A 27,194-nucleotide genomic window follows, 5' to 3' on the forward strand; every position below is an offset into this window, starting at 1 on the left:
ATAAAGTAAAACTGATACAATAAAGTTAACATGTTTAAAGACATAACATCTTACTACAATTAATTTTCTTTCTTGCTTCAGTGACTACCACTGAAAAATGTAATTTTCAATTCATTTCATTTATAGATATGATGATATATTGGTATTATCTGCTACAGTCACTTCTTTCTGCATAATTGCATTCCTGACTCCATGCCTAAAAAGCAATATTGCTCATATTTTGACTCTCACATGAGATAGAATAATGTTATTAATATTTGAGAATGATGAGATAAGGAAGTTTTTAAAATTTTCTTTGTATCTCAACTGTAAACTTATTTTAACAATGTGAGTTTAGAAATTCACTGCTTTTATTCTAGAACATTAGAACATCAGACAATTTTAATTTACAGTATTCTCCCATGCAAAAATAGGGCAGCAAAAGTTTTTCATTTGCTTTAATACATATCTTTATTTTTTTAACAGAAGCAAAAACAGACCTTAAAAGGTAGGCATTTGTGGACTGATATGTAAAAAATAAGGACTAATTTGATAGTTATATGATCATGTCAGTTACATAAAGATTTTTTTTAAAAGAGAGGTAGTTAAAATGAAATAAAATGTTTTCTATTTGTATTGGCATGCCTTTTGACCTCCTAAGTAACCTTAACCTGGTGTGAAAGTTAGTCTACATGACCTTGTGAAGCATGCATGTGTAAGTCATAGATTAGTTTTACAAAGACTTTTACATATTGAAAAAACAACTTGTTTTATAATTCCTTAATATAAACCCAATACCAAAAGCTTAGGCTATACCTCTAGAGAGGTCCAAAAGCTAAGAGAGAGCCCTCCATCCCTTATACTGAAAACCAACACAAATAAGAGGAAGCAAAGAAAAAGGACACTCTAAGCCCCTGGAAGACAATATTAATCTCCAATCTCTTATCCAATGATCAGGCAGGAAAAAATATGATATTTTTAATTGTGTAATTTCAGAGGCCATTATTTAGGTGATTTAAAAGGCCATACTTTTTTAGAAAAAAAAAAGCAGCAATTTCAATATTGCTATTTGAATACTCTGTGGTGTCATAAAGTTCCATGTCTGCTGTATGCTCATCTCATAATTAATCGACTTAAGACTTTTAGTTGCAACTAAAATGCACGACCCAGAGTTCATGATCTTTTCTAACTCATGAAAAAATTTAATTAAGACATAAATAAAATATATTTTTGCAAAGGTGTTTATTAAAGGGGCTAAGGATGTAGAGGAGGAAAATATAGTATTTATGTTTACACACGATTGGCTATTACCTAGAGTGATAAAAATGAAAACTTCTATCAGCTGAAATAGGTAATTTTATTGATATATGTGATCAAATGGACAAAAAAGCCCTCCAAAAATTAGGAACTGCTCTAGAAACCACAGTAAAGCTAAAAGGAATGTTTAGGACTATGTAAATCTACACTCGAATTTCCAGGAGAAACAGTATATAATCTCTTCTCTTAGGAGAGAAGAGTTTTCCCTTTAACTTAGAATCATCCAGTCATGTTTGCGGAAATTCAGTCTTCATTAGGGCTTAAGAAAAAGTTCCTTCAATAGATTATTCATTAATAACTCCATCATAATTCCTTACTTTATGATAATAGCTAGCATTAGTAACAAAGCCAAAAATGACCGAGAACCCATCTATTATTTTCTTTTAAATCTCCTTCTCCTTTCCTTTTCTCACGAGCCCAGAAAACGTGTTTGTTTTGGAAGCAAACGACAAACTCTACAAAAGGAGAACTTAAAGTGAGTGATTAATGATCAAGGCAAAAATGTAAAACCACATCAGCTGATGAGTGGCTGACTGACCCCAGGTTGAAGAATGTGAGGGCATTACGGCAAAGCTGAAAAAGAACATTCCTTTTGCTGTTAAGTGACAGGCACGCGACACCACATCATACTCTGAGATATCCAAAAACAAATCCACTGTTCTAAGTTTACACAACCACCAAAGGTGATCTTTGAAAGTCACAGGAGACAGACTGTCCAGAGCCTTGTTACATACAACTGCAGAAACACTACTTACAGCCACTGCATAGAGCCATTGTCATGGCCTTCTTTAAGAAATTCCATTGCACTCCTTAATGAGTAACATAGCCTAAAATCTCTGAACATGGCCAATAAAGTTACATGAGTGGAATCTAAGTAAATGACGTTCACCATCTTAGAATGAAGAGAAAGTGAGTACACACCAGGACAAAAACTTCTGATTGCAGAACTTTTAAGAAAAATATTGAATGCACTAATCATGTTCACACATCTTTGCGATGGAGACATAAATCATGTGCCCTTCTAATAGAGGAAGTCAAAGATGAGAGAAAATCCATCAGTATTAAAAACAAACATAATTCTTAATATTGTATTGAAAATTAACTAGGAAGAGGGACAAAGCCAAAACACATGTCAAAAGCATGCCTTAATGAGCTTGTCTTGCTGATGCGTCACCATGCTTAGTTTAGCATGATTCCATGATGCAGGTGGGGGTGACGGTGAGGGGCTTGCATGGGGAAATGTGAAAAGAGCCAAACAGATAGGAGCTTCTATTAGCTGCCATCTCCCCTATACCGAAATTTACATTTATCTTTTATGCTACAAAGCAAATTGTACCTCAGAGCCAGTAGCAATATTATTTTTACAGATGAGTAAGGTGGACAAACACGGTGTGGCACTCTTAAGAATGTGCCTTAAAGACCTCCATCTAGAGGGGGTGTAATTGACCAAAGGTCCAAGCTGCTGAGGCTCAGAAGTCCACTGCTGGATTTGCAGAGTCCATGCTTCCCACCAGCTGCTCCCAGCCCACACCTGAGCACAGCAGGGACACCAGAGTAGACCATTCCTGGGATATTTGGGACTCCTCTGACCACGGATTTTGGCCCGGGGACTCCCAGACAGCCTTGCCTGTCATATGTTGGATATTTGATAGTTATCTTTGGGGAAAATAAAACATCGTTGTTACTGAGTTGTCAAAGCCCAGGTTGCTGCATAAACATCAAAAATTGAACTCAGTGTGAAACTTAGTTTTAAGATGATTTTCAGCTTCCTAATGTAATTCCAGGGAGCTGAACTACAGCAAGTGGGTTAGAAAACTACAGAGAGGTAGATTTTTGTTCAATACAAATACAACCCCTGATAGTCAGAGGTATCTAATAGTTAAATGGGATGCTGCAATCCACTCAACTACTCTTTGATAATACTAACATCCCCATTTTATAGAACAGGAAACACTAGGCTTGCAGAAGCCAAGTTCTCCGGGTTATACAATTTTAGGAGTGGGAGCCAAGATTCCAAACGCAATCTTGCTCGGCCTTTTCACAATGACCACCCAGTCAGAAGACATATCTTTCATGAGAAGACGCTGAACGCTTGTATTGGCCATCGATGGGTGGTTGGACTATGCGATATGTAAAAACACTTCAGTGCTAAACTTTGATGAATCTTATAAGAAAATTCACTTGATGTGTCCTATCTTTTTCATTTTATATAGGCCACAATTCTTTTTCATACATCATGGAACAAGTAAATCTACAAACTTAACTTGTATTTCTTAATTTCTGTTACAGTTATCAAAGCACTCAGATAAGACTATGTTGTTTTCTTTAAATATGGCAATGGAAATTAATATCATTAAGCAGGAATCTGTCCTAATAATCAAAAGATGATGATATATAAATCCTAAATGCTAAATATTAAATCAATACAGTATAACACTTTGAACAAGTGAAAAATTAGAAAAAATGTCTATGAAATATGTACTAATATCATTTAGGATTTTTTAAGTAAAATATTATTAGGCAAGGTCACAAAACCAGAGGTATAAATGCAGTTATTTCATCCAAATCTTATACTGAACTGACCAACAAGGTACGTGCATCAGTTCAACACCTACAGAACTTTGGACAGCGCCCCCTCACTTAGCTCAAACATTAACGTGGGTGAAGTCAGGTCATGGACTATTTGGAATCAAAATAGCAAAACACCTTTAAACCCAAGCTCCATTTACAAATTTGAAGCCATCAAATTCCACTGATGCCTCTTGTCTCTATCACTCTCAAGCCCTAAATAAACTGTTTCCTCTTTCTCAATCTCATACTCACACAGCTATGTGATTTTCCCTTTGGTTCCTACTCTCCACCCTACCACACCCCTCTTGATGTCCTTCCCAACATTTTCCACTGTATCCTCTGGAGCTCCATTTTTTTTTTTTTTAATAAACAAACGTCCTTACTGCTGACCTAGACATTGTGTGGTCTCCACATCCTTTTCTCCTTGCAGGCCTGATTTACATGCAGTCCTCGTGAATGCACGCTAATTCCATATCAGGTCCAGAACAGAGGCTCAGTACAATCCTAGTTCCACTGTGTCTTTCATATCATTACTTTTTCAACTCATGCAAAGAAATCTTTCTTCATTTAAGTTCATTTCATCAAGCTATATCACCCTGAACACTGGGACTTATTAGCTTTTAGGTCATTTCTTCAAAATCCATTTCTCTTCACTCCAAAGTCTCACCATTATCAATATTCAAAGTCAATAGCCATGAACTGCAATCAATAACCTCACCAGAGAATTCATGACCTCTGCTTCCATTCTCATTCTCGTAAGCCACTTCCAACTGGAACCTCATGGCCACTCTGAATGCTCTACCGTTAAAGTCTTAAAGACCGATATTCTACTTCCCAATTACAGCTTCTTATCTTTTACATAACCTTAAAAATGTTATTTCCATGAATCCTGTTCTGGAATTTCCTCAAAATTTTCTACTCCCTTGACACATCTTCTCCCAAACTATTAGCCCTTCTGTAAACTCAGTTTCTATTCTGCTCAGCTGCAATGTTGGTCTTCATTCAAATGCAAGTTCTGCTTTTTACTGGTAAATATCTTAGGAAAATTACTTAACTGTATCCTTCATTTGTTTTTTAAAAATGAGAAGAATAATTACACCTCACAGGAAAGAAGGGAAACGTGATAATGTATATAATGTACTAAGTACAATTCCTAGCACGTTACAAATAATAAATATTATTATCACCTATAATCACCAACATTCTCAAGTTGCTCACACCTTCGTTTTCCTGCAACAAGGAACCTGACACTTGGAGTGGACCATGTAATTATAGGACTGAGTAGAGCTTTAAAAAAATGATTAACTATACAGATTGATGCCACTATACATTCATAGATTTGAATTTTAGCAGGACCCTCAATGCCTCTGCAGTAAGATTTTCTCATACTTCTTGGTATCTTCTTCTTCTTTCCACTATAGTTCTAAACACTGTCCCCTCTCCTCGAGTTGCTTAACCATCCTCAGTCATCACCTGTGGTTGACCTGGCTTCTTATTCACAGAGAAATCAAAGCCACCAGACCAGGCACGAAGTCTCACGTTGTCTTTGTTCTTTCCTGTACACATTACTGTATCTCTAGTAGTCCTTTTCCTGATCACCAAACAGGCCCTCACCTAATATGCGACTTCTTCTTGACCTTTGATGGTTTTGCCATCTGATCTGACCCCTTTCCCCTTCATTCTCATTACTGTCACTTCTCTCTTGCACTATATGTTCTAAGGACACTGAAGTAGTTTCAGTTTTCAGTTCATTCCACGCTATTTCATATCTTTGTGTCTTTACTGCCTTAGTAAGTGTCAATGCCTATCAAGAAACCCTCTTCTCACTTTCCTATTAGGAAAGCTCCTATTTATTTCCCAAGACCCAACTTGAGAATTTCTCCTCTGTGAGTGGTGCACAGGAAAGACATTAGGAGAGGATGATGAGAAGTCCTGACAGGATAAGGAACTGCAAGAAAAGTGGTAACAGGGAAGCCACATAATATCTAGAGATGATGGACGATAATGAGTTTCAATTATGATATCAGATTTCTTGCTTAACGTCTATTTTTCACATATATTTATTCTTACTTCATGTCAGGCATTTCAACTGTCCCTTGACAGCTAAGAAATAGAGTTTTAAGCCTTTCAGATTTGCAGATAAATTTGCAGATAATTACAAAAATATCTCCAACTGTTGGGAAATTGCCAATTTCCGTCTGTTTATGAAGAGTTTTGAAGGGAGAAGGAGGAAAGAGAAGTCAAGCTTCAACACACATTTGCTGGTGAGAAAATTCAAATAAAATAAACAGAGATCATTGGCTTTGATTTTTCTGCAATTTTCACAAATTCCTTAAGTAAGGTTCCTATAATATGATTATAACACAGGCCTAAGGTAACTTCTGAAACTGAAATTTAAGGTTTAATCACCGTTGAACTGCAATAAATCCAGGGTGTAGGTTGTTATCAACATCTGGCAAAATTTCACATTGTTTGCACTTTGGGAGGGTTGTTTGATTGTTTTATTTGGCCATCCAGCTTTATTAAGTGCTAAATGACATAAGTTCTCCTGTTTTACTGCAATTTAGATTTTATGCCAAATGTTAGCAATATATGAAGCCAAATATTCCCACTGATCGAATACTCCTTCAATATTTCCACTACAAAATCTCCCGCACGCTCAGAGTTGTGGCAGGACACATACTGCTCTCTAAAGGGCAGTGCAATGATCACCTCCATGGAAATTGATGCTTTTTTGTGAACAGATGTCATTGAGATAGTGCCAAGGTCACCTTGCAAAACTGAAATACAGACGTGACATTTGGTAAATTTTCAAAACCTGTTGGTGTAACACCACAATTTTCTTCAATTCACCAAAATTCCCTTTGTGCTCTAAAAAGGCTGCTGGAAGGCCAATGTTTTCAAGCTGTTTAGCTTGATTACACTGGTGTGGTACCACTTATCTAACGCTATTTTAAGCACCTTCTTGGGTTACAGTAAACTGTATTGTAAATCTAATTATATTTGCCCACAGGAACGTGAGGACATGGGAACTCTCTCTGTAATCTACTTAATAAAAGGCACTATATTTTTCTTCATAGCATTTATCAAAACCATTATACAGCTATTTATGTCTAATGCCTTTCTCTTCCACTATAAATTTCAAAAGAGCATGTGGATGTCCTGTATATGCAGTATATACCACAGTGCCTAGAGGGCCAATAAATGTTTGATGGATGAATGAATGAATGAGTGACCACGTAAAAGATAACTAAGTTTTATACATTTATGCTTGCCACTTTAAACTCATGCTTAAAACGTATACATATTTTGAGACTCGTTGGCACATAATACAGTGTTGTATAACAAAGCACAAACTTTCAATTCAATTGGAATGGATTTCATGCCAGATCTGGTATTAATAGTTGTGTGATCAAAGACAAGTGGACTGAACTCTCTAACCCTCTGTTTTCGCATCTGTAAAATGTGAACAATTGCAATGGATTAAGTCTTGAAGATAATGAATGGATAAAGAAGATGTGGTGTGTGTGTATATATATATATATATAATGGAATCTACTCAGCCATAAGAAAGACGAAATCTTGCCATGTACTACAACACTGATGGACCTTAAGGGCATTATGCTAAGTGAAATAAGTCAGATGGAGAAAGTCAAATACCATATGATCTCACTCACATGTGTAAAATGAAAACAGCACCGACAGCAAACACATAGATATAGAGAATAGACTGGTGGTTACCAGAAGGGAAGAGGGGAGGGAGGAGGGCGAAAGGGGTAAAAGGGCACAAGTGTACGGTGACAGATGGTAATTAGTCTTTGGGTGGTGAACATGATTTAGTCTACACAAAAATCGAAATATAATGATGTACACCTGAAATTAATATAATGTTATAAACCAGTGTTACCTCAACAACAACAATAAAATATGCAGCACAGTCCATGTCACAGAGCAAAGTCTTAATGTGGTAGGTAATATCACTTATTAATATTTTATACAGCTTTTAAGTGAATTATATTAACCTAAATTATCCAAGGGCTTTTAAAAATTGACAACATAAATCTATTTTGAGCACATGCTGGCAGTGATAACTCATCAATAATTTACGGAATTAAAATGAATTTTCCAACATCTCTGTGTCTATTCTCCCAATTATTATAAGCCTTTTCAACAAGTTACTTTAAATTATTTTCATCATTCTTTACTGTGTACACTATTTCCAAATTCTTCACAACCATTCTGGAATCTAGCTCCTCCGGTCCTTACAACCACAATCTTAATTCATGGTTAGTTTAATTCTCTGGCCTAGATTGCATGCTCTTCCTCAATCAACTTTCCCTTCATTGTTGCCCTTATATTCCATAACTTCAACCACTATCAGAGTACTGATATTCCAGAATGGTGGAGTATTAGCGTGACTGTACATCTTCCCACCAAAGACAGACTCTAACCTGCCTTATCAGTGACATCTAGGAAAAGGCCAGAAAGGCTTTCTACAAAGAGAAACTGACACACATTGGGAGGCATGACAATAATGGTTCATTAAACCCTAGGTTGCAGAAAAGCACTGGAATCGGCTGCCTATTTTCACAAATGGAGAAAGAAAGAACCAGTGATACACAGTAATGTTCAGTGACTCTCCCCAAATCAGAAATATCCATGCTAAAATGACTCCCTTGAATATAAAATGAGAAAAATTATAAAGGGAACACTTTGCAAACAACAAAAAACGACTAATTTTATTTCTATTCTGATACATATATGATAATGTGATAACAGCCCTAGAAACTATCGCACAATTTCAGAATAACTTGGATCCATCAAGAAAGAAATTCACTTACTAATACAATGACTAGCTTTGAATTGCATCAGGCAGGGCCTTCATTTTTGTTCATCACATACGTTCCCCATCTCAAGCAAAGGAAATTCTAAGAAATATTTTTGAATGAACGCATGCTATGTATCAGACTAGACTCGGGAGAATGTGGCCCCAAATGAATACACAATGGTCTGCCCTAAAAGGGGACACAGACAAATTAAAAGGATTGTTTTGTATGAAATAAATAAAACAGGATCATAGGAATAAGGGGTGGGGAAAGGCTCCTCTAGCTAACGTGATTAGGGAAGACCTCTGTGATGGAAGAGGGGCCTGCAGGGTGCATGTTTACCTAGGTAAACACTTTGTATGTGCTATTTCCCCCAGTTCTCACTACAATGTATCCTGGCAGCGATCATAACTCTAATTTATACACAGAGAAGTTAAAGCTTAAAGAGTTTATACAAGATTCTTTCAAATAATATGCATGTATATAAATATAAATATATATATAGGCATATAGACTCAAAGAAAATTCTACACAAATGTTACCATCAATGTTTTGCTCACCTAGAAACATTTTTAGACTTCTCAATTTGTCCATATAAGGCATTTTCATACATGAAGTGCCTCTTAAAAAACCTGTACGACACTGGTTTAAAGTACAAGATGAGGGAACTTTGCCTGAGCACGAAAATATTCTCTTTAAAAAAATTTTTTTTTGGAAAAGACATTTAGAATATCGGGCTCTTTCTTAGGTTGCCAAAATGAAAGGTAGGTATTTTCAGTTGTTAATACATGGCAGCACTTGTTTTTGATAAGGGCTGCCACTGACTTTCATTATATCTGTCAATCAAATGCTAAAAAAGAAAAAGATCATTGAAAAAAATCCTACACAATTGCGAACACTTGGCATGATAAATGGTTTTAGAAGCCAGTGATGGCATGGATCCTCCTGTTATTTGGGAAGATAGAATCCAAGACTATATTAGGAAAAGCAATACATTTTTTTCAGAATCTCAATCATTTAATTTCTTGTAGCAAAGAAAACAACAATCCAATGTTCGGAAAAATGAAATTCTAAAGTTGTTTTTGCTGTCCGAGTATAGAGTTCATTAACACAAGATTTTGTTTCAGATGACAAAAAGGGACATTCACCAAAATTTAAATAGAATGCGTAAGTTGAAATCATGAAATTCTCCCCAAAAGTCAAATATTAAAAACAAAGAGAAAAACACAAATTTCCTTTTGGTCTACCTACTAATTGTATAGGTCCAATGCCTCCTTTGTTTCTCCCAAGATTCCTGAGTTTCCTTACAACCATTTAATTATGGCATAAGACTGAAATCTAGGCCAACATCCGTTGATGTTGCTCCAAGTAGAGATGGGAATTGTGAGCCCCTGATGAGAATGATCCAGTGAAAACGACTGTCATTCTTTATTGGCAATACTGCCTTTTGCTGCATCACTTTGGCTATACAGCATGGTTTCAACCCCCTCACTATCACAAAGTGTTTTATGTTCTACTTTTAGGTTGTTTCTGTGTTTGTTTTTATTGCTTAGAAACAGTAAGACCTGTAAAAACATAGAAAGAGTAGGAATAAGGCAGGAGCACAACAATGCACTGTTTTGCATCAAACAAAAATTGATGGAGCAAACTAAAAACTAGTTTCCAGAATAGGAAATGATAAAACCAAAATAGAATGGTAACAATTCCAAGAGCACTATGAAAAATTAGCTTTTAACTCCTCAATCAAGCCTTAGAATTGCTAACTTTTAGAGAACAGACTCAACATATCTTTTAAAGGCTTCAAGATCAAAGCCCATGAGCCCTGAGGTTTATAAAGTTTGCTCAGGTCTGTGTTTCTGAGTTGATACTTCCCAACGACAGACAAAAACTGGAGAGGATTGCAAGCTATCAAATCAGTATTCGATATTGAAATAAGAATTAACTATTCTAATTCATTCGTGTCCAACAATGAAGGTTTAATGCAACTTCAGTATTAATAGAAAAGGTACAGAAACACGTAATAACTCAGCAGAACACATGAAAATACCTATGCTGTTTTTATAATTTGATATTCATGTACGCACTAAGAACTATGTCTCCTGTGTTAATTATAAGCAAAAAGAGCTATCAGAGATTCTAGTCCATTTTTTTAGAAACTGCAAAACTTTTTTCTAAAAGATCATCATGGAAGAGATTTTAGTATTTATACCTGAAGGACTGGAGGAAATCTTTAGGAAATGTTTAATTCTAAGATATCTAAGAATTACTTTAGAATATTTAAGAATTAAGAGTCAGGATCTGGGGCCAGACCCATGGCCAAGTGGTTAAGTTCGCGCGCTTGCTCCGCTGCAGCAGCCCGGGGTTTCACCAGTTCCAATCCTGGGCACGGACATGGCACCGCTCATCAGGCCACAACTAGGAGGACCTGCAACTAAGATATACAACTATGTACAGGGGGTGTTTTGGGGAGATAAAGCAGGGAAAAAAAAAAAAACAAGATTGGCAACAGTTGTTAGCTCAGGTGCTAATCTTTAAAAAAAATAAAATTAAAATTAAAAAAATTAAAAAAAATAAAAATAATAAAAAAGAGTCAGGATCTGTCTTTTCTTGGGTCAACCACTAATAAACAATGTGACTTCGGAAAATTTAGTTACCTTCTGAAAATGAAAGTTTCTTTAATTCTAAAATAGGAGTACCTCATACATCACTGAAAGAATAAAATGATATACTATTTGTAAACAGCTTAGCACTTGCATGACACACAGCATTATTAATTACTTTTTTCCAGAAAAAAAGTGATTAAGCCATTGGAATACAACAGAAAAAGAGCATTAATAAAAGCTTTATTTTTAAAATTCTTCCTCTGTGTGGCATTGTAGTTCCTATCAAATAAGAAACACAAGATTGGAAAATAATGGCCACTTAAAAAAAACAGGTAACAGCCATGACAATAGGATACATTTCTATGTATAGGGGAAGCTAAGACAGAAAGGGGAGGGAGGAAGCAGAGAAAGAGAGTGATCAGAGAGCAAGGAGACAAAGGCTAGTCAATATCAAACACCAGGTTCTTATTGCATTCAAAATATTTGGGGGGAAAAAATCCTCTTGGCCCCAAAGGCACTCTGTTAGTGTCCTTTGAGCCCTAGGCATGTGTGCAGGATACCACAGATTTGAGATTATTTTATGGTATCTTAAATTTACGTACTTTTTAAAACTTTAAATATTTGTGACAGTTCTTAAAAATTTAAATATTTGCGACAGTTGTTTCTTTGTCTTGCAAGGTGCACACAAAACCAGTAGAGCAGGAGCTGCTTCTTTTACGAAGGATAACCTGAAGTGGAAACAAAGATAACCTTTGTACTAAACCAGAAATGACCGGGTTTACAACTGAAGGGTGTGACCTGGTGGCAGTACCTTCTTCAACACTCAAGGATGGAGGCTGACTATTACCCATTAGTATGGCCTCCTTTTCTCTATAAAGAAAGCAGCGAAGAGGTCAGTGTTACTCAACTGGTACAGACCTATATCGGAAACAGAAACCAAATTTTCTAAGTTATTCGAAATCAGGAATTATTCTCCTAATCTACGTACTATCTGAAAAATAACATGTCACGTCCATGCGCTCAGACAGTCACATCTGGATTAACACAGTGTGTCTGGTGCTACATGAAAGCTGAAATCTCTGATCTTAAATTTATGTAATCAAATTCATAATAAATATCCAAAAGTATGTACTAGTTGTTAAATTAATTAACACAGAGGCCATTAGACTGCTGTGGCTCTAATGCCATGGAGGCCTACCTCAGCAAAGCAAAATCTAAACCTGTAAGTACTTCAAGGTAACAAAATCGAAACGCTAAGGACAGAGGATCGCAAACAGCCAACTAGGCTTTAAGCTAAAGCCAATCAAACAATGTCCCTGCTTTGCTTCTGCCTTTTCTCTATAACAGTCTCTCCCCAGCTCCTGTAAGTGGACGCTCGGAACCACATCTGATTTGTCGTTGCCCAATTCAAATCAATTTTCACTCAAATAAACATTTTTTTTTTTAAAGATTGGCACCTGAGCTAACAACTTTTGCCAAACTTCTCTTTTTTTTTTCTTCTCCCCAAAGCCCCCCAGTACATAGTTGTATATTCTAGTTGTAGGTCCTTCTGGTTACGGCATGGGGGATGCTGCCTCAGCATGACCTGATGAGCGGGGCCACGTCTGCGCCCAGGATCTGAACCGGAGAAACCATGGGCCACCGAAGGTGGAGCCCGCAAACTTAACTACTCCACCACGGGGCCGGCCCTTAAATAAACTCTTAAAATTCTTAATATGCCTCAGTTTATCTTTTAACATATCTATTGTCTCTCCAGCTGAACTTGCCCACCACCCCTATAATTCTGAAAGTAACAATATCCATTAATAAATTTCTACTTTGTACACCTATTTTTGTCACCCAATATAAGAGAAGCACATAGTCTGAATATTCCGTAGAATAACCTAATCAGAAAAGGCCTGGAAAACTTCTTTTCCATATATTAGAGAAAAGAGGATGATAATTTAAGCTCAAATTTAAAGGATGAAAAGTTTGTAAATTCAATTTTTTCCTCTTCGATTGTTTCTTGACATTAATGCTGAGAAAAATAAGTCCCTCTGACGAAAAATGAAGCATTCACGTTTAATTTCTTGGAAAAACTGTAATTCTACGTAGGTCTTAAGGTCAAACCTATACAGTATTGATCATTTTATGTCATGAGTTCATGAAGCTCAAGTTTTATTTATTTGAAGACTGTTTCATTAGTTTTAAACAGAAAAAAAATAAAAACCTAAAGAAAACAAAACACATCCACATACCCTACACAATTGTTTCAAAGTAAGTGCTATGTAATTGAAATTCATGAAGTAACTGTTCAAATATTTAAATATGGACTGAAAATATAAATACTTCTAAGTATGCGCCTAAGATGAATTTTCCCGAGTAAGACTGATTCTAGCATGTCAGGATTAACATACGTAAAGAACCCAGAACAGGGATGTCTGAGTGTTTCAGAGTCTCTAAGTACAGTACATAAGCTTCCCGTCTCTTAAAGCGGATGTGGTGACAGACCCTGGGAAACCCACCAGCTTAAACAGAGGGGAAATCTGAAGGATTCTCTCAGGGAAATATTCTTTTCCGATGGACTGATGAACCAGGTCACAAACATTCCCTCTGCTACCTCTGGATTACACAAGAGTCTTGCCAAATTAGAATCCATCTGAAGTGTGGGTAGGTTTCAGGAAATGATAACACAATTCTGTACAAATCCTTGCTGACACTTGGCTTTTCAAACTATAAAATGAGTTTCACACTGCTGAAAAATTCATGAATTTATATCTAGATTATTAAGTGAAAAATGGTATGCAAGTAATTAATTAGTAAAGTAAAGGACATTTTAATATTCCCTAATGGTAAAAGTATTAGACTGTGCTTTCACTGACTACGCTGCATGGTTTGTAATGTGTCCTACCATAAGCTCACTTTGTATATAAAACCGAGGAATTTGTTTCAGCCGGATTGCCAATGGAAAAAGAATTGAGGAAATAAGTCACAAAGGCAATGTTAATAAGGGGCAGAAATTCAAGCTCTGATAGCACATTTTGTACCTGGATATAGAAGAGAACTTTCCAATTAGGGCCAACAAGTAGAAAGCTGATAACTCCAATCTGAGATTTATAGGGAGAGGTCAGCAGCTTGTAATGAGAATTTGGAGCACATACATCCAGCGGCAACACCTTTAGGATAAGTAGAGTTTCTAATGGCAAAAGCTAATGGCTCCATGACGATAATAAATAATAGTGAGAGAATATTCTGGCCTCAGGCCTCAGAAAAAGAACTCTGGTGGCATTACACAATTTTCACGAACACTAGCTGAAGGAGTAGTTCTGAAGGGGCAGGCTCATTCTCCTAAGTGCGTTAGCTGCACTCGAATATGGGAAATCACAATGGGAAAGAACAACCTTTCAGCTGAACTCTATCCTTTCCTCAATGGGACTTACATCTATGCATGTCCATGCAGAAGAAAAAGAAAGGAAGGAAAGAAGGAAGGAAGGAAGGAATCACTGCCCACATTCCCATCACTCACTTTATACCATTCAAGAAAAATTTAAAAATAAGTAACACCGAAAAGCACTGGAATCCTCTTGTACCTACCAGTATAATCTCAGAGCACTTGCAGCGTGCACACTGCAGATGGGGCCACCTGGAGTGGTGCCCTGCACAATCTACAAAGCTATTTACAGGCAGCCCTGAAGTAATATTTAAGAACACTGCCTCTGAGCTGGCAGATCTGGAATCAAGTGATCCTAACCACATGACAGTGGGCAAGTTAATGAGCCTGGCTACATTTACTTTCCATAGCCACAAAACAGGGCTAATAATATTAACCACCACGAAGAGTTACTGAGCAATAAATGCAAACACATAGGACACTGCCTGGCAGAAGTTAGGGAGCTCTAAACTCAATTGTTTAATTTGTTTTTATTACCACGTACCAACTTTTGTAGTAAGTGCCACAAAAAATAGGGAGCAATGTGCTGGTTGACACGTTATTGAATGTGAGACATCTGGAATTTGAGGGATTAAACTCTATCGCTAAACATTAAGTGGCCATATCACTCTTCTTTAACCCTCACCATGAAAAGGGACAGCACACTATGATGTGGCTTTGCGATGTCATACTAACTGATATGATTAGTTGTCTGTGAGGGTCTGATGTCTCTGGAATCTTCTTGGCAGCCACACTGTACAACCTGCATCTCCCCAAGTGCTGCAGCTTCCTTCCCATCCCAAGAAAGCAGTATAGAGTAGGTAGGGAAGATACATATATAGATAACACAATGAAGTATTAACCGAGAAGACTATTTAATTTGGTTTTAAAAAAATAATAAAGTATAAGCACATTGTGGATTTTTTGAGCATTTGTATAGGACCAGGAGAATGTACTTCGAAATCTTGTAATATCCACCCCGAGACTGACAGCAGAATTGTTATTCTTCAACACAGCCAAGCCTAGCAGTCAGGTATATTATTAACGGCACAAGCGATTCCTTCCCTTTACGTAACTTCATACAAACCATTGTCTCTTCCTAATGCCAAGGTCCATCAGCCCATCAATCACAGCATTTTCTTTTCACAGCTCTCTCTTCACACCCGTGCCCCCCAAGAGGGTCTAACCACTCACATACGGCCCAAAATACACCTGTGTTTAGTTGCTATCTTGAGTACAAAAACGTTCACACTGTTGGCTGCTCCTCTTGGCATTTTACAAATGAAAGAGAAATAGGCTGAGTTATCTCAGTTAGTCTGCAGTGGTTCTTAACCAGAGGGACTGAGTTCCCAACAGGATAGTGGGCATTGTTTAGTGACACATGTGGCTGTCACACTGGGAGGCTGCTACTGGCTTCTAGGGATAGAGGCAGTGCCTGCACTGTGGCGAGGCAAGGGGGGCGCCTAGGGCTCAAAATTTAACGAGGGATGCACTCATTTTAGGGTCATGCAAGTGCAAGATTAAAACTTACACAACCCTGAGGATGAGAGCCACCTTAAATACTGTGGCCTCGCTGCCTCGGCTGCCTGCTGGAGTCCCAGCCGTGGAGAGAGGCCAGGGATGCAGCTGAACATCCTCCACGAAAGGAATTATCCAGTCCAAGATACCAATAGTGCTGAGGCTGAGAAACTCAGACTGGTTTAAAGAATCAAAAGAAAATCAGGATTGGAAACTTTGATCCCCTCCTTTTTCCATTTAAAATTACACATTTAAAATCACACTTTGTTAAATGTGCCTAAAAGTGAAATAACACCCAATTGTAGCACTGAGGTTTAATCTACTTTCTTCCCATTCACATGGCCTTAAATGAAATTAAATTAATACAAGCCTTCTTTCCTTCCTTCCTTTCTTTCTTCCTTCCTTCCTTCCTTTCTGCTCAGGCCCCAGATTTTGCTCAGCTGGTGTGTCATTCATTCATTCACCCACTGACCTTTGAGGCCCAGATGCAAAGGTACCTTCTAATTGACATCATCCCATCAAAATGTGACCCCTCCATTCTCAGATTTGTTTCTCTCTCTGGTGGTCCTTATATTCTGTCTTGTGTTACACTACAGTCATTTATTTGCTTATTTAACTCTCCCCATCCCCCACTCCCCACACACAAACATGCACACATAGACACACACACGAATTTAACCTCCTGTGGCCATGGACCAGGTCTTCCTTATATTTACTTTCCCAACCACCTCTACCTAAAACAGTGCTTTACACGTAAAGTACTCAATATATATTTTAAATGCATGCATGAGACAGGTATATATAATAATACATAACAGCACAAATGATAACATTTCTTGGTGGTCACTGGAATCTAAATATAACTGCATTATTAGGTCTTGTTGAATTCAGCACCAATTTTCCTTTCCTGGCAGATGTCTTCATCTATTTCAAGTTTGATATCCTAGAATTATTGAGGTTTGTCTTCAGCAGGTAACTGACATGACATTTTCCTACAAACAAAAGTACAGAAAGGAATCCGTTTTCTTCCTAAATGCCTATTCTAGCAGCACAAGAGCTCATGTCTTTGCCTGAGCTATAAGCTTTAGTTCAGGAAGAAAATAAATCCAATTCCCAATAGCAGTTGAAGAAATCGCCTTGTAGTACGCCAGATTCTTCAGGAAGCCAAACTGACGCAGCTTTAAAGCACATTTCCATCAATCTCTACATCACCCTTGACCTTAAAACTATTCTGAAACATTTCTAATTTTGAATTTTAACCAAAAATAAGCTAAGAACACCCAAGTATTTAATACGTAGCTGTAAGCATTTCTTATTGAAAAAGAATACAATACACACACAGTCAAATTTCTTTGCTATTTGTCCTGAAACAAATGTAATATATTTTATATTTCTAATATGAGATAACAAAAAGGAAACTGAAGGCCTTCCCTCTATGAATACCAAAAAACCAGTGATTTTAATCATTTAATCTTCCTATCAGAGAATTAGCTTAACCTTTAGCATCTGGAAAGATTAAATCTAATCTTACAAGTTTATTATGAAACTTATTATGAAAAAAAACTATTGAAAATTAAATGCATATCTATCCATTTGACAAAACTTCCAAAACCTGAGGTCACAGAGCTACTATGTTAGGTTTTCTCATAGTGCTCTTCAACTCTGTGCTAAGTAAGAATCATTTTCATTGTTTAGCCTATAGCCACTAGTTGGAAGAAGGGAGCTGACTTGTTTCGAGCACCCAGTATGAGCCAAGTAAGTTCCACGTGTGTTTCGTTCAATACTTGTAATAACCCTGCAAAGAGAGGTTTTACTACCTATGTCTTGCAGATGAGGAAACAGCCTTAAAGAGGTTTAGCAAGTTGCTAATTTTCACCCACTGGTAAACAGCCAGTGCTTCTAAAGCATGAGCTTCCAACCATGTTGCACTACCACTATCTGCCACATGTTCTGGGTTACATTTTAACCTAGGAAAGAGAAAATCGGCTTATATTTTAAGAGTGTTCCACTAGTGAACCAACATATGCAACTTAATAGTAAGCTGTCATAATGCTCAAGGTCAAGGGCAATGAGCTTCTGGAAGAGAAAATTCATCACAACAAGGAAAGTGACCACAAAAGGGGGCCCTCATTCTGCTGGATTTTCGGTGGTGTACACAGAGAGAAGGAAGGGAGAGTCGGGAGGTATCACAATTCCCACAGTGCTAATCCAGTTCTCACTCCTTTGTTCCTTGTTTCAACAAGTGATGATTTAGAGCTATTGTGTATAAGGCACTTCAGCGCCTATTGTTCACATAAAAAGATGTAAAAGTGTTTTTCTTCAAAAAGTTTACACACGCGCATAAAAAATTTAAAAAGCAAGATAATATACAATGAGTTCCAAAACCATTATTCAATCAGTGAGCGCTATGAAAATTCAAAAGGGGAAATGGATTATTCTAGCTGGAGTCATCAGGATAGACATTATTAAAAAGGGTAGAATTTGAGCTGTCCTTGAAGGGCAAGCTAAATATCCATAGGTACCGGCTGTGAGAGAAAACATACTAAATTGAGAGATCAAAAGTTTGGATACAGAAAGGTGTATACTATATTTGGGGAATGACAACAAAATTTGAAGCTTAAGAAACTCTACGTAGGCACACATTCTTAAATGCTTTGCAGCACAAGGTTTTTATAGCAATGACTTATAAACACCATCAGCCACTTCCATTTAAAAGTTGCTCATAAAGGCAAATTTGTTTTCTTTCATTTAATTACTTATAAGTAGATAATTTTCATAGTTTCCTGTATAATATGTACACTGGCATAAGATAATATTTTAAACAAATATGAGAAGAGCATATCATTTTAATAGTCAAGTACATAGCTTCTGGATAGAAAATTTGATTATTATCATTTGAGAAAACTGCGTCTCCACGTACTGTTCTATCATTGACTGTGGCAGAAATGGAGGCAGACAGACACAGAAGATGAAAAATGTTATGGACCAAATGTTTGTGTTCCCCCAAAATTGATATGTTGAAGCCCTAATCCCCAATGTAATGATATGAGGAGGTGGGGCCTTTGGGAGGCAAATAGGTTTAGATGGGGTCATGTGGGAATCCTCATGGCATCAGTGCCCTCAAAAGAAAGGCCAGAGAACTTGCTCTTTCTCTCATTGTCTCTCTCCCTCACTCTCTTGCCCTCTCTTTCCCATCATGTGAGGACACAGCAAGCAGGTGGCCATCTGCAAGCCAGGAAGAGGGCTCTCATGGGAACCAAATTTGTTAGCACTTTGATCTTGGACTTCCCAGCCTCCAGAATTGTCAGAAATAAATGTCTGCTGTTTAAGCCACCAGTTTATGGTATTTTGTTATAACAGCCCAAACTGACTAAGACAGATAATTTGGTAAATAGATAGACAAACTAACAAATAAATTGACCTCTAAATCATATAAATGGAGATGGAGAAGAGTTGTTTACGAATCCATGTAGTCTTAAGAAATTATTTCTATCTCTATTTTAAGGATGGGAAAATTTAATGAGTGCTGAGTGGGGCATTAATTAATTGATTCATTTATTTAGTCAGTAATTGAGGACCTACCATATGGTAGGCCCTAAGCTAGGTCTGGGTTAAAACACACACGTACATAAAGAATATGATATGTTTTTTCCTCAATACATTGTACAGAAGATAGATATATAAGCATATAATTATAGTCAAACGTGCCAAAGGCTACAAAAGGGGTAAATTAAGTTCCTGTGAAAGCAATAAATGCTTCCTATGGCACCCTGGTGTATTTTCATAGAGGAAGTGACTAGTGAACTGAGTCATGAACGACAAGCATTTAGAGGAGAAGGTGAGCAAAATATTCAAAGACATAACTCTTGATGAGGTCTAGCATGTGATGGCCCTGAGTCATTGGGTGCATGATCAGAAGGGGCAGGAATCGATACTGAAAAGGTACGATAGTGCTTGAGAGTAAAAGGAAAGTTAAGGGTTACAACATCAAGGGGAGGGTTCAATGTAGGTTTTTAAGCATGGGAGGGATTAGGTTAGATTTTCTTTCGTACAATTGCTTTGAGGCAATGTGGAGAATTACAAAAAAGAGAAGAAAGTCGCTGCAGAATAGTTCAGGCGGAAGATATTAGAGATCCTGACTACAGCAATGGTAACAGGAATGGGAGAAAGATGCTGCATTCAAGGATATACAGAGAGTGTTAAGGGTTTGGTGAAAACTTGGATGTGGGTGGTAAGAAATGTCAAGAACGACCCTCGTGTTTCCATTGTGGAAGATGGGGTGGATACAAATGGATTGGCAACACTGGCACACTAGGAATGGAAGACTGAATCATATGGGCAACACCATGCAGGACGGCAGCGAAAGGGGTCATTTAGGGCAAGAACTGCAGTCCTGGAAACCATAACTTAGAAGCACGGTGCTGCCACTCTGAAGACAGACACATCACTGAAGAAATGAGTAAGGAAAGAAAAAAGCAGAGGTTTCAGAAATAAATAGCGTTAGGTGATAGAAAAAGAGGAGGCTGTGAAGGAGACAAAGGTAGGGAAGGTGGTTTTCAAATGGATAAAAAAGAACCGGAACTGAGTAAAGATGATGGATTTATCCAGAGAAAGTCCTCATATTCAATATTACTTCCTCTGAAGATTTGTGCACAAAAATATGGCATTATGTAAAGGTAAAAAATCTTTCCTCAGGAGGCTAAGGTTTCTCTCTAGACAAATTAATGACAAACAGACATAAAAAGATAAAAATTAAAAGACTGGTACATACACATATATATATCGATAACTGCATGACAACACCGTTTACATAAGGAATGGATATGTGCTTTACACAGCACAAGAAATCTGAGTAGTGGCCTATGAAATTGTATGTACTTTTGGAACAATTCATTTAAATTTTTCTAATTAAACGCAAAAGACATTAATGGATTTTTTTCATCGTTGAGGTTGTGACATAATGCCACAGGACATTATTTCTGGTTTAATTCACCAATTGTGCATAAACTCTCCAGGGTTCCAGGTCACTGTATGAAGCATAGCACGGTGTAAGAGACATGAGGCCTATGGGGAACTGCAAGATTGGCTTCATTTCTAATGAGGGAAAAGTTTTATTTACAAGACAACTCAGCCGTGAAACTGAAGTAATAACATGAATTAATTTATACACTCTACATTTAAAGGTCAAGCACTTTGAACAACTTCTCTCCCTCCATGTTCTTGAGAGTAGCGGGGAAAAAAAACTATATTAAACGATATTTATAAATATTATGAGAACAAACTCTCTTGTTGCTACATGTTGAACTCTCACATGATACATATTCAGGTGGAAAATTCACATCTGTTTTCCTCAGTGGCAAAGGAATTAAAACTGTCCTGGTTACAATATATCCTTTTTGTTTTCACCAGACAAAACTTGCTTTCCCGGTCACTCAGTCTAACCAAGTTGTCGTCGGCTGTGAGCCTGAGAGTCCAGAGGCAAAATAATCAAAGGAAAAATGAGCAGAAATTTGTATTTTAGAGTTCAGAGTTACTCTGAAGTACTCTGTACTGTGAGTTCAGGAAATGTTCTTTAATACTCGGAGAGCAGTATATTCATTTCTGTGACAGGATTGGTCGCTGGCGGGTAATGGGAAGAACCTTGAACTTGGGTTCAAGGCCCCTATAATTATACTCCACTCTGTAGCTGCTATGCTACGTGAATGGGTCACTTAAAGTCCGTGAGCCTCGGTTGTATTCATCTGTAAAATGGAGACAATTATCGCATTGGTCCACCTCATTGAATTAATGAGATGGATGGATGAAGGCACTGTGTTCACTGTAAAAGACTGTACAAATTGAAAGCATTGTTAGTTTTATTAATTCATTTTTAAGTTATAAAGGACCTGGACATAACTCAGAACATAACTGGATATACTAATTTTCGGGGAATTAGGCTGAGTCCAAACCTTCACTTTTATGTCACATGTTCTTCCCTTAAAAAGACAAATAAAAATAACGAAAAAAATTTCAGGCAGTTAAAAGGAGGACAGAGGAAATTATTCCTTGAAACGTTTAAGGTTTTCCTACAATTATTTAGGCAAAAAATGAGACTTTCTTCTGTAAAATGCTTACGATTCTATTCGTATAACCTGTAATTTTACTTACTTTTACTCTCCTCACATAATACAGTGTTTCACACACAGTAGATTGTCAATAAGTACACGACAAATTGAAATAGGAAAAATTTCAGGTGTAAATGTTACTCATAATATAGCTCATTCAATGTAATTTTTTTTTACAAAATCTGTCTCTTTAAGTAATAATTCTATCATTCAAGTATATTATTATAAAAGGAAATTATACAAAAAAGTTATTTTCTCCAAACTGACATGTTATTTTGTTCCAATTTCACCAGTCTACATTATGCATATTTGTTCTCACCTCCCTTTCTTTCAATTTGCTTCTCAGTTGTGATGAAAGAACATAACACATGATTCTAACCCCCAGGCCACAGCCAATTAGACCAGAGGTTACATCAAGTGAGGGGAAAGAAATAATTATTATTTATCGAGTAGCCACTATATCCAAAGCATTACTCTTAGTGTTTCCTTTTACATGCAATAACTCATTTAATCCTCACCACAACTATGAGGTAGGTACTAAACTGAGTCACAGAATCATTAAGAAAGTTTCCCAACTTGCAATGCTAGCAGGATTTGGAGCTGAGATTCAAATCTAACCAGGCTGGTTGCAGAACCTGAGCTCTAACCGTTATGATATACTGTCCTTAAATAATATATCACCTTACTACCACCACCTACAGATGAGGCTCAGACAACTTCATTTTCTATCTCAGAAATTTGAACTAATACGTGGAGGGATGGAGTGAGGGTGAGTCAGCATTGCAACAGGATGGAAAATTGGTAGGCTATGGGGAAAATCAGGCTGGCCTTACCATTCCTGCAAGATCTGACTTATTTCCTGAAATTAAGTTCCAAGAAATTCCTCTGTATTTCCAATTATGGAGTTTAGGACTTGAGTTAACTTGTTCTGGTCTCTGTCCTTTGTAGTATAAATATCCCTCCATTGAAAGCAACTAAATTTGTACACAAAATAGGAAAAATAGATAAGAAGAAAGTAAGAAATATCCAGAGAATAAAACTAAGTGAAAGGGGAAACCAGAGAGTTAAGAGGAGTACTTTATTCAAGTTTCCTCTTGGGACATTTGATGAACTGGGTGGACCTGGACTAGGGGTTTCACAGCCAAAGGAAGCCTGCGACAGACCACACGGTCCAAGGCCAGCGAGAGATGGAAAGTCTAAAAGGTGCTATGTCCTCTGTGACCCATTAAAACTGTGCTGTCATTGCACCAGAAATAAGTTTGCAATAGTACACACATGAGCACACACACGCACACGCACACCCCATAGCTGGTGACTGCAAAGAAACAAACCAGTCTGCCTCTAAACTTGGCACTAGTGGAGGGAACAAAAAACATCACCTGAGGGATTGGTGACCAGCAGCCATCCCTCACGTGGCTTTGCAGCCCAGTTCATACTATCCAGGTGGCTCAAACATCTAAAAACAGTTTACAGGGTTGTGTAATGCCCTAGGTCCTGGCAAAAGGAAATGCAGATTCTCTCAACTAGGAACCCAGCCCAGCCCAGGCTTTGAATAATCCCCACAGGATAAAGACGCAGGTCATGCTCATTTATAAGGCATCATCGAGCAGAACTGGGAGAAATACGGAGTAGAATCAGGTCCATAAAGACATTAGATAGCAAATTTATCAAGCAGAAAATATAAATTAAATATGCTTTAAACAGGAAAGGATTATAATATGATTAAAGAGTAAGAGATCATGAAGAAACACACGAGAACTAAACATTAAAAAAAACCTTTTGCCTACATATAACCTATTGTTAAAACCACACAAAACCAAAAGAAAGAAAATGAGTAACAAACACAAAATTTCCAATAGCAATTAGCTCTGGGAAGGGGTTGGAGGCAGGGGGAAGAAGAGCAATGAATGAGACCAGGAAGATGCACAAGGGTAAATTTAGATTTTTTGTTAACATTCTAATTCTTGAATTGGTTGGTGGGTCCATTGGTTTACCTTATATTAACAAATAATTAAAGATAGCTATGAATGATGAGAGCATTTCATGAACTAAAGATTATGATTCGTTTTTAATTCAATTCTGAATAACTCAGGGCCGAAAAACAAATAATAAATAAATAAATATTTAACAGCAAATTACTCTGATTCCCCCACATTAATAGAATACAGGAAAAATCATAAAATCATCTCAAAATGGTACCAACCTACAAATGGAAGAAAAATTTCTACATTTGATGAATGAAATTTATAAAACCAACAAAAAACAAAAACAAAAATCTGTAACATCACTTTTAAATGTTATCACTTTAAGAGATTAGGAACAAGACAAGAATATTTGCTAACAGCAGATCTAGACAACATTTTACTAAAAGTCCGAGGCAAAATAGTAAAACACAAAAAAAGAAACTGAGTATAAGAGGTTAGAAACAAAATTCGTTTTATACGTAGGTTACAGATACAGCTATCTGCGAGGGATGCAAAATCTACCAATAAAACACTAGAATTCATTAGATAGTTTAGTAATTTTGATAGATAAAATATCATCATACAAGAATAAATTGCAGTCATATAAATACACAACATAAAATATGTAATTTTTAAAAATATATATCTTTTATAGTTCTTCCTTTAAAATATAATATAGTAAATCCTTTATAGATAATAACAACTTTTAAAAATGAAAGAAGACCTGAGTGAATAAACAGAGAGAGAAACCATGCTCATGAATTGAAAACTTCAATATCATAAAATGTCAAATTGATGTACTGATTCAAATGCAATGAAAAAAACCCCATTTTTTTTACTTGAAAACCTGAGTATAAAGTGTATTGAAAGGTCAAAGGCCAAGAAGGTCAAAGTCATTTCTGAAACAGAACAAAAGGAGGATGTGCATTACTACATAGTAAGGCCTACGAAGCTGGGGTGACCAACAGGGCGAGAAGCTACTGCCGGGGTAGACGAATTCACCAAGGAACAGAACAGAAAGCCAAGAAATAAGCACATGCACAGAGAGAATTTATTTTTTATTTCAAAACTGTCGTTGTCAATCAGCAGGGATAAAGTGTTGCTCTAGGCCAACTGGTCATCCGTATGGGAAAATATGGCACTAGGTTTTCCCCTCACACCATGCAGAAAAATGAACACCAAATGAACGACCATTCATGATAAAACAAAGCTGTAGCTGATCTATCCAATACAAGAGTCAATACCCAGAAGAGGATAATTAAATTTAAACATAAATTAATTAAAACTAAATTTAAAAATTTAGCTCCTCAATCACACTATTCACATTTCAAGTGTTCAGTAGTGACATGTGGCTAGTGGCTACTGTACTGGACAGTGCTAGATATAAAATATTTCCCTCAGTGTAGAAAAGCCTATTGGACTGTGCCAAGAGACATTTAGGATAGTATCTTTATGACCTTGGGGTTGGGAAGGATGTATTAAGCAAGAAATAACAAATAAAAGAGACTGAAATAATTGATAAATTCAACTATGAGAATTCAGAACTATTTATAAAAAGACACTATACAGAAAATGAAAATGAAAGCCTTAATCTGAAGGAAGGTATTTGTAATACGTACATACATTATCTACAGGATATATAAAGAACCCATATAAGCAATAAAAAGATAAGCAATCCTATACAAAAGTGGGCAAAAGACTCGTCAGGTACTTCATTCTATTTGATAACAGAAAAAGACAATTACAGTCTGACTTATTTTATCTACTGTATAATAGATTGAAATGTTTGACAAATTTCCATATTCTATTTTAACTCACCAAGATTAACAGGGGAACAACAACCTATTTTTCAGCCTGGAAGGAAGATTATACTGGCTTAGACAGCAGCCCAGCAACATATAAGTAGGTTGATAATAATGTTTGAACATGTAATTAAATAGATACTTCTAATGTTAGCTTATCCTTCATTAAAAGACAGTTTTCTAGTTCACTTAACAATTTATCTTCACCTTATTTTGAGGACACAATAGAGTACTTGGGAGGCACACAGTCCATGTTCATAACCTTTTCAATCTGACTGTAGAATTTGCTAGTGACCAAGGCATTAATTTCATATTCACTTCAATCAGAATAATGAGAGAACACAAAGGTGCGTGTGATTGGAGAGTGGAATGGAAAAGCAGATAAAGTTATAAACATCTGAAGAAGTACTGAAAATAACACTGAAATGCATAGTTTCCTCAAACAAAGACAAATTCCTATCCCTGAATTAACATGAATAGATATTACTTTGTGCCCCATCAGCTCCCTTATCCAAAAAGAATGTGGGCAGGACAAAAAACAAATCACCCTTTCCTAGCTTGTATATAGAGAAAAAAAAGGTTTCATATTTTAAAACAAATTTTAAAAACTAATTTTTATGTACCTTAAAATGTGAAACAAAACTACATGCACACCACATAGCCACATGGTTGAATTTGCACTAAATCGTAGTTTTAATCAAATTCTAAGAGAAGCATTAAAGGAATTTCAGCCTTTTATTCTGACATATTTTTAAAAATTAACTATATTAAACAGCTTCAAAATAATTCACCAAACAGCAACACATGGTAGTTTGATCACACTCAGACAGGGCAATGTGAGTATGAGCCAATGATTCTAGGAGACTTAATTTGTCAGAAAGAAATAAACAATGGGGAACACTGTGTGGATCCCAAGAGTTTATGACTTGATTTCACCTTTCAAGGTCCTTATAATCTAAGAATGAGAGGAAAACAATTAGTAGCTTGGCAATTCTGGTACAAGGTGAACAGTGTCAGATGAGCTGCACAGACAATGAGACATTCAAGTCAGACTGAAAATTAGAGGACATATGACAATTGCTAGTAACAATGAGGAAGAAC

The 27,194-nt window shown here is 36.7% G+C and overlaps 1 protein-coding gene across 6 annotated transcripts in view; it reads right to left on the reverse strand.

The window, feature by feature from the left end:
• SLC16A7 (solute carrier family 16 member 7) overlaps nt 1-27,194 on the reverse strand; it is a 152,745-nt gene that overhangs the window by 104,723 nt on the left and 20,828 nt on the right. Inside the window, exon 1 of one of the 6 annotated variants that reach the window (XM_046675486.1) lies at nt 14,870-14,966. The exons of 4 other annotated variants lie outside the window; for them this stretch is intronic. The gene's annotated coding sequence lies outside the window, so the exon portion shown is untranslated. Of the gene's footprint in view, nt 1-14,869; nt 14,967-27,194 lie in introns of those variants that run through there. One more of the 6 variants, XM_046675531.1, reaches the window with a different exon arrangement.

The sequence above is a fragment of the Equus quagga genome, chromosome 1 (assembly GCF_021613505.1).
Source record: "Equus quagga isolate Etosha38 chromosome 1, UCLA_HA_Equagga_1.0, whole genome shotgun sequence".
Classification (NCBI taxonomy): domain Eukaryota; kingdom Metazoa; phylum Chordata; class Mammalia; order Perissodactyla; family Equidae; genus Equus; species Equus quagga.